This window comes from Procambarus clarkii, chromosome 80, assembly GCF_040958095.1.
Source record: "Procambarus clarkii isolate CNS0578487 chromosome 80, FALCON_Pclarkii_2.0, whole genome shotgun sequence".
NCBI classification, from domain to species: domain Eukaryota; kingdom Metazoa; phylum Arthropoda; class Malacostraca; order Decapoda; family Cambaridae; genus Procambarus; species Procambarus clarkii.
In genome coordinates, this window is record NC_091229.1 from 10,551,652 (window position 1) to 10,563,658 (window position 12,007).

A 12,007-nucleotide genomic window follows, 5' to 3' on the forward strand; every position below is an offset into this window, starting at 1 on the left:
AAAGAAATGGAAGGGGGAAAGCTTATGTTAAGTACCGTTTGTTAGAAAGATTAGAGCATTTGAGTATATACTGTGAAAGGGAAGAGTCCACAGCAACAAAGCCAGGACTCAAGTTCATGTTGGGTACATTGTTTATAAGAGCCGATTCTACAAGACGGCGTCTGTGTAGAGTAGAGGCAGGAAAGATTATTTTGGAGGAAGACCAATCAATGGGATGATTAGAATCCCTCACATGGCAGAAGAGAGCATTGTTAGTGTCTGCAGACTTAACACTTCTCTTGTGTTCTTTAAGTCTGTCATTCAGTGTTCATTCATTAGTACTTAAGCTTTAAAGAAAGCAAAGCTTTAAACAAGATGAAAGACTGATTATCAGAATGAGAACATCTAGGTGAGCACATCCAGGTCAGCACATAAAGGTTGACACATCTAGGTGAACATTTATGCCTATAAACCTGTCAACAAATTATTAATTTATTAGATAAATAGCAGGTTCATCAATAAATTTATATACCTTAAAGAACTGTTGAGAACAACTGGGTACACTTCAGTTTGCTTAAATTTATTAGATCTATGCTGTTTATAAAATACGTTTGTGATCGATCCCCCGATGGTCCAAGTGCTTGGGCACCGTTACTCATCTCCGTCCTCTCGCCTCTTGAAGAGTCTGCGTTCAATCCCCGATTGCCCATGCTGTAGCTTTCCATTCCTTCCCTTCGTCCTTATATATCCCAGATGATCTTAATATCCCTTCTAGGTGCTATATAATCATACTGGCCTAGTACTTTCACCTCATAACTACGGTACCTTACCTTACCTCGCTTCCTCACCAAGACTCTTTTTCCTTTTTTATTTTTTTCTTCTCATGCCTCACATGTCAGATGATGATGTATGGTGAAGTGGATGAGTGTATGACTGCTGAGTTCTTCATTAAGCAGGAAGCGTCGTGGTTAGACTGGGAGTTACGGCTGGGTGTTCACACAGTCACCGGTTCGAACTCTAAAGTTGCCAGATCTTCCTTTTTTCCATAAATTGGCTAAAGAATACTTAAGTTTAAACCTATAATATTTTTCATCTGTTTAATCAAATTTTATATGTTCGATCACGTTTTATTTATATATTTAAGTAAGTTTTCTGTTTTCCATTTTTATCACTTCATCTTTAATTGTTCAGTCATATTTTTTTTTTATTAATGCAATCACCCTTTTCTAGATATTTAATCATGTATCTTTATCTGTTTAATTACCTTTATTGATTATTCAATCGCATATCATTTCTTTCCCCATTAAGAACTCTCCTTTGCATTTTTCTTTTTTCATTTAGTTCATAAATAATAGCTTCTTTTTAATAATTCAAACGCAATTTTCTTCTATTTAATCACATTTAATTACAGCAACATTATTATATCTATTTATAGAATTTTATCTGTTTTTAAAGCATCATTTACCAATTCAATCACCCGTTTTAGATATCTAATCACCTATATTTAACTAGTTAAATACCTTTATTAGCTTTTCAATCTAATATATTTTATTTCTTCAGTCACGTTTTATTTATTCATTTGTTGTTATACATCTATATTATCACTTGTTAGTTATATTTTCTGTCACCTTTTCTTTACTTATTCAACCGCTAACCTTTTTTAAATTTAAATATTAGCAATAAAATATTAATATCGGGCAAGAATACAACGTTAAACGCTTGATGGGAATGCGAGTTGTGAGTGTTGCACCACAGATGCAACACATAAATTTCACAGTGAAAGTTGAAAAATTGCAACACTGTAATATAGTGATGTGAGTATTGCAGCACTGTAATATAGTAATGTGAGTATTGCAACACAGCAATGACGTGTTATGAATTGTGTTGCAACACAATATCGCGTTAAGATTCCTGCAAGAAAATAGCGCGCTGTGAGTGTTACAACGTAAATAATGTGTTATGAATATTGCAATATTTATAAATATATTTTGGGTGGTTCAATATTGAAATAACGTGTTGTGTTGCAACGCAGGCATAATATTCATTGTGTGTTGAAACGATGCAACACATCCAGTATGTTATTCATGTGTTGCATCCTGGGTATGTAATTTCTTGTTGTATTCTCACAAGTTATGTTTTGCAGCCCTCTCAACACCTTATTTATTCCAACACATAACTTCTCATGTCAGTATTTCCAAACTCCTAACACCTTATTCAAATTTGCAACACTCACAGCACCATATTCCTGTGTTTCAACACCGAAAACACGCTATTCCTGTGCGTTGCAACACTTACAACATGTCTGTGTGCATTCGTTTTAAATCTAAGAATTTTTGAATATGAATATGACAGGTTTTAATTTAAGTCCGGTTGGCATTCACGATTCTTTCCTCTCTTGGCTCAGTAAAGTTATGTAATCAAAACATTTTGATTGCAGAGATATTGAAAGCAATAGGATAATTTCCTTCACGAATATTATAATACTACCATAATTACCTGAACTATTACTATGATATTGCCTTTATTACATGTACACCCATAAACAACCTATGCAAACCAATTATTTGTTTATTAAATAAATACTATATAGCATATCTCTCAGATATACCTTAATAAAATAGAGAAAATATCTCCGAATAGTTCTCTTTGTTTAATTTTATTGAGATCTATGATATTTCTATAATATATTTTCTGCTCGATCCCCGATGGTCCAAGTAGTAGCTTTCCATTCCTTCACTTTGTCCTTATATATCCCAGATGATCTTAAAATCCCTTCCAAGTGCTATATAATCATACTGGCTTAGTACTTTCTCCTCATAATTACCTTACCTTACCTCGTTTCCTCACAGAGATTCTTTTCCTAACTGATTTTCTCTTCTCATTCCTACACTGTCAATTGATGATGTATGATGAAGTGGTTGAATGTATGACTGTTGACTGATTTATTCAACAGGAAGCCTCGTGGTCAGACTGGGAAGTCGGGCCCGGTGTTAACGCGGTCACCAGTTCGAACTCAGTCGTTGTAACGTGGGCTTCCTTTTTGCTTTCCTTATCTCTTTTTTAACATTTCTAACCAGTTGTACGAATTCCTGTTCTAAAGTGACCTCCCCATTTTTAATCCTTTTGTACCAAGCTCTCTTTTTACCTATAAGGTTCTTCAAATTCTTTGCTATCCACTTTGGGTCATTAGTATTCGATCTATTCAATTTGTATGGTATACTACGTTCCTGTGCTTTGTTTAGAATATTCTTAAATAAGTTATATATTGAATCCACATCGAAATCCCCATTTAAGTCACCTATCGCTGGGTTCATGTCTCGCTCTAAGACCGGCCCACACCCCATACCCAAGACTTTCCAATCAATTTGACCCAAAAAAATTCTAAGGCTATTAAAATCAGCTTTTCGAAAATCTGGCACTTTAACAGAATTTTCTTCTACAGGTCTATTCCATTCTATGCTAAATCTGATTTCTTTGTGATCACTGTTCCTTAGCTCACTCCCTATTTCGATGTCATTCATTTGTGTTTCCCTGTTATTTAAAATATTATTTTCCCGTGTTGGTTCCTTAATGCGTTGCGTAAGAAAGCAATCGTCAATTAATTCTAGAAAATCTTCTGCTTCACTATTCCCTGTTTTGTTCAACCAGTTTATTCCACTAAAATTAAAGTCACCCATGACATAAATACTGTTAGATCTAGATGCTCTAGATATTTTATTCCATAGATGCTTTGCTTCCATTCTGTCTAAATTTGGTGGCCTATATATAACTCCTATTATAATATTATTATCTTTTTCCTTTAATTCTATCCAAATAGTTTCTGTGTGTAGCTCAGTTTTGATTCCCTCTTTGAGACTACACTTCAAATTGTCCCTAACATATATGGCTACCTCACCTCCTCGTCTAATATATCTATCTGTGTGAAATAGTTTAAATCCATTTATTTGATTTTCAGCTAAAAGTTCTCTATTTTCTACATTCATCCACGTTTCGGTAAGTGCAATAATATCTATTTTTTCTGTGCAGACAAGAGCATTTAATTCGCTAATTTTATTTCTTAGACTTCTACTGTTAGTGTAATATACCCTAAGTGAATTGTTATTTTGAGGCCCTTTTCTTTCCCTGATCATTTTGCCAATTCCTTTCTCCCACAAACACATACTATTATTACCTCCTTCCTCCAAATCAATTCCCATCACTCTATCTACTAACAGTTTAAACCCAAACAAACACCTCTAACCACTGGTTCCAACGAGTTCGCAACAGCAACAACCCCAGCCCTCGATAGATGCACCCCATCACGAGCATACATTTCATTTCTTCCATAGAAGTGTTTCCAGTTGTCTATGAAAGATATTGCATTTGATTTGCAATATCTTTCCAGCCGGCAATTGACACCAAGTGCCCTCGACATCCATTCATTTCCCACTCCTTTTCTTGGAAGAATGCCACATATGATCGGGATTCCTCCATTGCTCCTAACTAATTCAATGGCTGTCCTGAATCTCTGTATTAGTTCCTCACTCCTCACTCGCCCAACATCATTACCCCCTGCACTAATACAAATAATGGGTTTGTTTCCATTTCCCGTCATAATATCATTCATGTTTCCAACAATATCACCAATTCCAGCTCCCGGATAGCAAACCCTTAATCTGTTCCCCCTATCTCTGGCACAAAACCTTCTGTCTAAATAACTCACCTGGGAATCTCCCACAACCAAAATTCGCTTCGATTCTCCTTTTTCCTTTCGAGCAGTTTGAGGGACCTGCGCTACAATGCTCCTCGTGGCTTTGCCTCCTCTTTGAACAAGAGGTTCACCACAGCACTCGTCCTCTAATACTTCAATTGCGTTAAAAGTCCTTAGGTGTAGGCTATTAGTTGTCGGTTTTGCCAAGGTCTTCTTAAGACCCCTGTCTTTCACAACTTGCCAAGACGAGGTCTCCTTATTACTGGTTCCGTCAGTCCTTCTTAATGAGGTCCCATCAACACTGGCCTCCTCCTTCGTTTCCTCCCGAAGTCTCAGCCGTCGTACCTCCTCCCGCAGGGAATCCATCTCTGCTCTCAGAGCTCCAACCAGACTCACCAAATCCTTCGCTAATCCTTCCTACTATTACTATTACTATTTAATACATAAGAACATAAGAACAATGGTAACTGCAGAAGGCCTATTGGCCCATACGAGGCAGCTCCTATTCTATAACCACCCAATCCCACTCATACTTGTCCAACCCGCGCTTGAAACAATCGAGGGACATCACCTCCACCACGTTACGCGGCAATTGGTTCCACAAATCAACAACCCAGGAGCAACAACAAAGGGAGCCGGTCGGCCGAGCGGACAGCACGCTGGACTTGTGATCCTGTGGTCCCGGGTTCGATCCCGGGCGCCGGCGAGAAACAATGAGCAGAGTTTCCTTCACCCTATGCTCCTGTTACCTAGCAGTAAATTAGGTACCTGGGTGTTAGTCAGCTGTCACGGGCTGCTTCCTGGGGGTGGAGGCCTGGTCGAGGACCGGGTCGCGGGGACACTAAAGCTCCGAAATCATCTCAAGATAACCTCAAGATCTCAAGATAACCCTGTTACTGAACCAGTATTTACCCAAGTCTTTCCTAAATCTAAACTTATCCAATTTATACCCATTGTTTCGTGTTCTGTCTTGTGTTGATATTTTTAATACCCTATTAATATCCCCCCTGTTATGTCCATTCATCCACTTGTAAACCTCTATCATGTCACCCCTAACTCTTCGCCTTTCCAGTGAATGTAACTTAAGCTCTGTTAATCTTTCTTCATATGAAAGATTTCTGATTTGGGGAATTAACTTAGTCATCCTACGTTGGACACGTTCAAGTGAATTTATATCCATTCTATAATACGGCGACCAAAACTGAACTGCATAATCTAAATGGGGCCTAACCAGAGCAAGATATAGCTTAAGAACCACACCAGGTGTCTTGTTACTAACGCTTCGATTAATAAATCCCAGTGTCCTATTCGCCTTATTACGAACATTCATGCATTGATCCTTTTGTTTTAAATTCTTACTAATCATAACTCCCAGATCCCTTTCGCAATCCGACTTCACAATCTCAACACCATCTAGCTCCTATCTTGTAACTCTATCATCATTACCTAGCCTCAGAACTTTACATTTATCAGCATTAAACTGCATTTGCCAATCCTTTGACCATTTCAAAACCCTATCTAGATCAACTTGAAGTGATAGTGAGTCCTCCTCCGAATTAATTTCCCTACCGATTTTCGTATCATCGGCAAATTTGCAAATGTTGCTACTCAAACCTGAATCTAAATCATTTATATATATTATAAACAACAGAGGTCCCAGGGCAGAGGCCTGAGGTACTCCACTAACAACATTATCCCACTCTGACTTAACCCCATTTATACTAACTCTCTGTTTCCTTTGGAATAGCCATGCCCTAATCCAAGTTAATATAGCACCCCCAATACCATGAGCTTCTATTTTTTTAATTAGTCTTTCATGTGGCACTGTATCAAAAGCTTTGCTAAAGTCAAGGTACACAACATCACCATCCTTACCACTATCAACTGCCTCAACTATGCTGGAATAAAAAGTTCGCAAATTTGTTAAACATGAACAGCCATTTGTAAAACCATGTTGCAACTCATTTATTAATTTATGTTTTTCAAGATGGAGACGAAAAGTATTTGCAATTATTGATTCAAGTAACTTTCCCACAATAGACGTTAGGCTAATTGGCCGATAGTTTGACGCAAGTGATCTATCTCATTTCTTAAATATTGGTACCACATTAGCTACCTTCCATGACTCTGGCACTCTGCCTGACTCTATTGATTTATTAAATATGGTAGACAGTGGCTCGGAAAGCTCCTCTTTGCATTCTTTAAGCACCCTGGCAAACACTTCATCCGGCCCTGGGGATTTGTTTGGTTTTAGTTTTTCTTATTGTTTAATTACTTCCTCCCTGGTAACTGCTAAACTAGTCAACCTGTCCTCATCCTCACCCACATAGACTTGTTCGGCTGAAGGCATATTGTTAAGTTCTTCTTTAGTAAATACAGATATAAAATATTTGTTAAAAATACTACTCATCTCCTTGTCATTATCCGTTATTTGACCTGTCTCAGATTTTAATGGACCTATCCTTTCCCTAGTCTTAGTTCGATATAACTGAAAAAACCCTTTAGGATTTGACTTTGCTTGCTCTGCTATGCGAACTTCATAGTTTCTTTTTGCTTTCCTAATCTCTTTTTTAACATTTCTAACCAGTTGTATGAATTCCTGTTCTAACCTGACTTCCCCATTCCTAATCCTTTTGTACCAAGCTCTCTTTTTACCTATAAGGTTCTTTAAATTATTTGTTATCCACTTTGGGTCATTAGTATTCGACCTATTCAATTTGTATGGTATACTACGTTCCTGTGCTTTGTTTAGAATATTCTTAAATAAGTTATATATTAAATCCACATCGAAATCCCCTTTTACGTCACCTATCGCTGGGTTCATGTCTCGCTCTAAGACCGGCCCACACCCCATACCCAAGAGTTTCCATTCTATTTGACCCAAAAAATTTCTTAGGCTATTAAAATCAGCTTTTCGAAAATCTGGCACTTTAACAGAATTTTCTCCTACAGGTCTATTCCATTCTATGCTAAATCTGATTACTTTGTGACCACTGTTCCCTAGCTCACTCCCTATTTCGATGTCATTAATTTGTGTTTCCCTGTTAGTTAACACTAAATCTAAAATATTATTTTCCCACGTTGGTTCCTTAATGTGTTGCGTAAGAAAGCAATCGTCAATTAATTCTAGAAAATCTTCTGCTTCACTATTCCCTGTTTTGTTCACCCAGTTTATTCCACTAAAATTAAAGTCACCCATGACATAAATACTGTTAGATCTAGATGCTCTAGATATTTCATTCCATAGATGATTTGCTTCCAATCTGTCTAAATGTGAAGGCCTATATATAACTCCTATTATAATATTATTTGCTTTTTCTTTTAATTCTATCCAAATAGTTTCTGTGTGTGGCTCAGTTTTGATTCCCTCTTTGAGACTACATTTCAAATTGTCCCTAACATATATGGCTACTCCCCCTCCTCGTCTAATATATCTATCTGTGTGAAATAGTTTAAATCCATTTATATGATATTCAGCTAATAGTTCTCTATTTTCTACGTTCATCCACGTTTCGGTAAGTGCAATAATATCTATTTTTTCTGTGTAGACAAGAGCATTTAATTCATTAATTTTATTTCTTAGACTTCTACTGTTAGTGTAATATACCCTAAGTGAATTGTTATTTTGAGGCCCTTTTCTTTCCCTGATCATTTTGCCAATTCTTTTCTCCCACGAACACATACTTTTATTACCTCCTTCCTCCAAATCAATTCCCATACCACTATCTACTAACAGTTTAAACCCAAACAAACACCTCTAACCACTGGTTCCAACGAGTTCGCAACAGCAACAACCCCAGCCCTCGATAGATGCACCCCATCACAAGCATACATTTCATTTCTTCCATAGAAGCGTTCCCAGTTGTCTATGAAAGATATTGCATTTGATTTGCAATATCTTTCCAGCCGGCAGTTGACACCAAGTGCCCTCGACATCCATTCATTTCCCACTCCCTTTCTTGGAAGAATGCCACATATGATCGGGATTCCTCCCTTGCTTCTAACTAATTCAATGGCTGTTTTATACCTCTGAATCAGTTCCTCACTCCTAACTCGACCAACCTCATTTCCTCCAACGCTAATGCAAATAACGGGATTGTTCCCATTTCCAGCAATAATATCATTCATGTTGTTTATAATATCACCAATACCAGCTCCGGGATAGCAAACCCTTAATCTGTTCCCCCTATCTCCAGCACAAAACGTTCTATCCAAATACCTTATCTGGGAATCTCCCACAACTAAAGTTCGCTTAGGTACTTCTTTTACTCTCTGATAAATGATTTAGTAAAGAAGAGTTATTACATGTTAGTAATAACATGTTGCAACCCTTCACAGTATGTTATTTATGTGTTGCAACCCTAGGTATGCGTCAAGCTGAGAGCAGCCGCGTCAAACAGCCTGACTGACCAGTCCAGCAACGAGGAGGCCTGGTCGACGACCGGACCGCGGGGACGCTAAGCCCCGGAAACACTTCAAGGTTCAGGGTATGTAATTTTTTTGTTGCAACACTCACAACAAGTACTGTTTTGCAACTCCTCCATCTTGTGTTCCAACACTTTTAACTTCTCATTTCAGTGTTGAAAGACTCATATTTCCTTTTTCAAATTTGCAACACTCAAAATACCTTATTCCTGTGCTGCAACATCCAAAACATGCTATTCCTGAGCGTTGCAACACTAACAACATGTCTGTGTGCATTGGTTTTAAATCTGTGTATTTTTTAAATGAATATGACAAATTTTACCTAAAGTCAGGTTTTTATTCACGATTCTTTCCTCTCTTGGATCAATAAAGTTATGTAATCAAAAACATTTTAACTGCCCAAGGATATTGAAAGATATAGGATATTACATTCACGAATACTATAATACTACCATAATTACCTGAACAAATACTATGATTTTACCATAATTATTTGTATGCCCATAAACAACCAATGCAAACAACTTATTTGTTGATTAAATAAATACTAAGTAGAATATCATGCAGATATACCCTAATAAATTGTAAAAAAAAACTTCGAATAGTTCGTTTTGTTTAACTTCATTGAGATCTTTCAAATATGTTTTCTGTTCGATCCCCGAAGGTCCAAGTGATTGGGCACCATTTTTCCACTCCATATTTTCGATTCTTGTAAAGTCGGCGCTCGATCCCCGATGGTCCAAGTGGTTGAGCATCATTCCTTCACTCCGTCCTCACATCCCAGCCCATCCTAATGTTCCTTGCAAGTGTTATATAATCATACTGTCCTGGCGCTTTCACCTCAGCGTTTCCTTAACTTACCTTACATCCTCTTCTCATAAAGATTAATTTTCCTTCCCGACTTTCTCCTTCACACGCCTCAATTGTCAATTGAAGATGTATGGTGAAGTGGATGAATGTATGACTGCTGAGTTCTTCATTAAGCAGGAAGCGTCGTGGCCAGACTGGGAGGTCGGACCCGGTGATCACATGGTCACCAGTTCGACCACCACCATCCGTTGTTTCTTTTTTCCTATATTACCCAAATAATACTTTAGTTGGAATTATTGAGTCCAGTATTTCCTTTTAATTAATCCTCTTTAATTTTATTACTTTTATATATCTTTTCCAACAACTTTTATACATCTAGTTACCAATGTAACTTATTTCTTTAATCATCATGAATTTAATAATCCATAAAAATTTCTTAGATACTTATTAACCTGTATTTGTATTCTTAAGCACCTTATAAACTATTCAGTGGCATAGGATTTATTTAATAAATCACGTTAATTTTGTTTTATTATTACTTTCCATGAAAGCAATTATGTCTACTTAATTACTTTCAAATAGAAAGTATTAAATAGACAAGTATGCGAGTATCAAGTTATAAAGTGTCACATGGAACTGCTACAGTTAAGTTTGCGAGTGTTAAGTAATGATGTGTTGTAAGTTTTGCAATACAATAATAGCGTGTCGTTAGTGTTGCAACGCATACATAAAATGGTTTGATTGATGCAATGCATAAAGAATCTTTTGTGAGAGTTGCAACATTGAAATAACGTGTTGCGAGTGTTGCAACATTCACAACTAAAAAAGTTATTAACTCACATCTCTTTTTTGTGCTGCAACACGCTATTCCTATGTGTTGCAACACTCACAACATGGGTGCATTAGTCTTATGTCTGTGAATTTCGTTTTTTATATGAAGTCTTTCATTTCCATCAAGGTTGTCATTCAAAATTCTTTCCCCTCTAGTTTCAAAAAAGAAATTTAATGAAAAGTTTGTTCAATGTCGTAACTTCTTGAAAGGTATTGACCATAATGACCTTAAAGAACTGGTGAGAACAACTGTGTACACTTCAGTTTGCTTAAATTTATTGAATCTGTGTTGCTTATAAAATACATTTGTGTTCGATCCCCGATGGTCCAAGTGGTAGCTTTCCATTCCTTCACTTCGTCCTTATACATTTCAGATGATATAAATATCCCTTCCAAGTGCTATATAATCATACTGGCCTAGAAATTTCACCTCATAATTATCTTACCTTACTTTACCTCACTTCCTCATAGAGATTCTTTTCCCTCCTGATTTTTCTCATCATGCCTCAAATATCAATTTATGATGAATGATGAAGTGGATGCTTGTATGACTGTTGAGTGATTTATTAAGCAGGAAGCGTCGTGGTCAGACTGAGGGGTCGCACCCGGTATTCACGTGGTCACCAGTTTCGAACTCTACACTGCTGGTCAGAGCTTCCCTTTTTCATGTATTGGCCACAAAATACTTTAGTTTTAATCTAAAACTATTTTTCATCACGTTTTATTCATAAATTCTAGCAAGTTTTATATTTTCACTTTTTATCACATTATATCTATTTGTTCAATCATTATTTACCAATCCAATCACCCTTTTCTAGATATTTAATCACGTATATTTACATGTTTAATCACCTTCATTATTCATCAACTTTTGATTGATGTATTAATTACGTTTTATTTGTTTTAAACAAATTTGAATTAAACAACACTTTCTGTTCATCTATTTAGGAACTTCTGAGTTATATTTTTAATAATCTTTTATCGATTTATGAATCGATAATGTTTTATTTATATGTTAGCAATGAAATATTTATATCGTGAACGGATTCAACGTTAAACACTCCATGAAAATAATAGATCTGAAAGTTTTAACTTTGCAACACAGGAATACCAAGTGAGTGTTTCAACACATAAATATCATGTTGTGAGTGTTGCAACACAGAAATAACGTGTTGAGAGTGGTGAAACGCGTGAATAATGTGTTGTGTGTTGCAAAACACACACAGATATTTTGTCTGTTTTAAAATATAAAGCATTCCTGAGTTCCAAAAA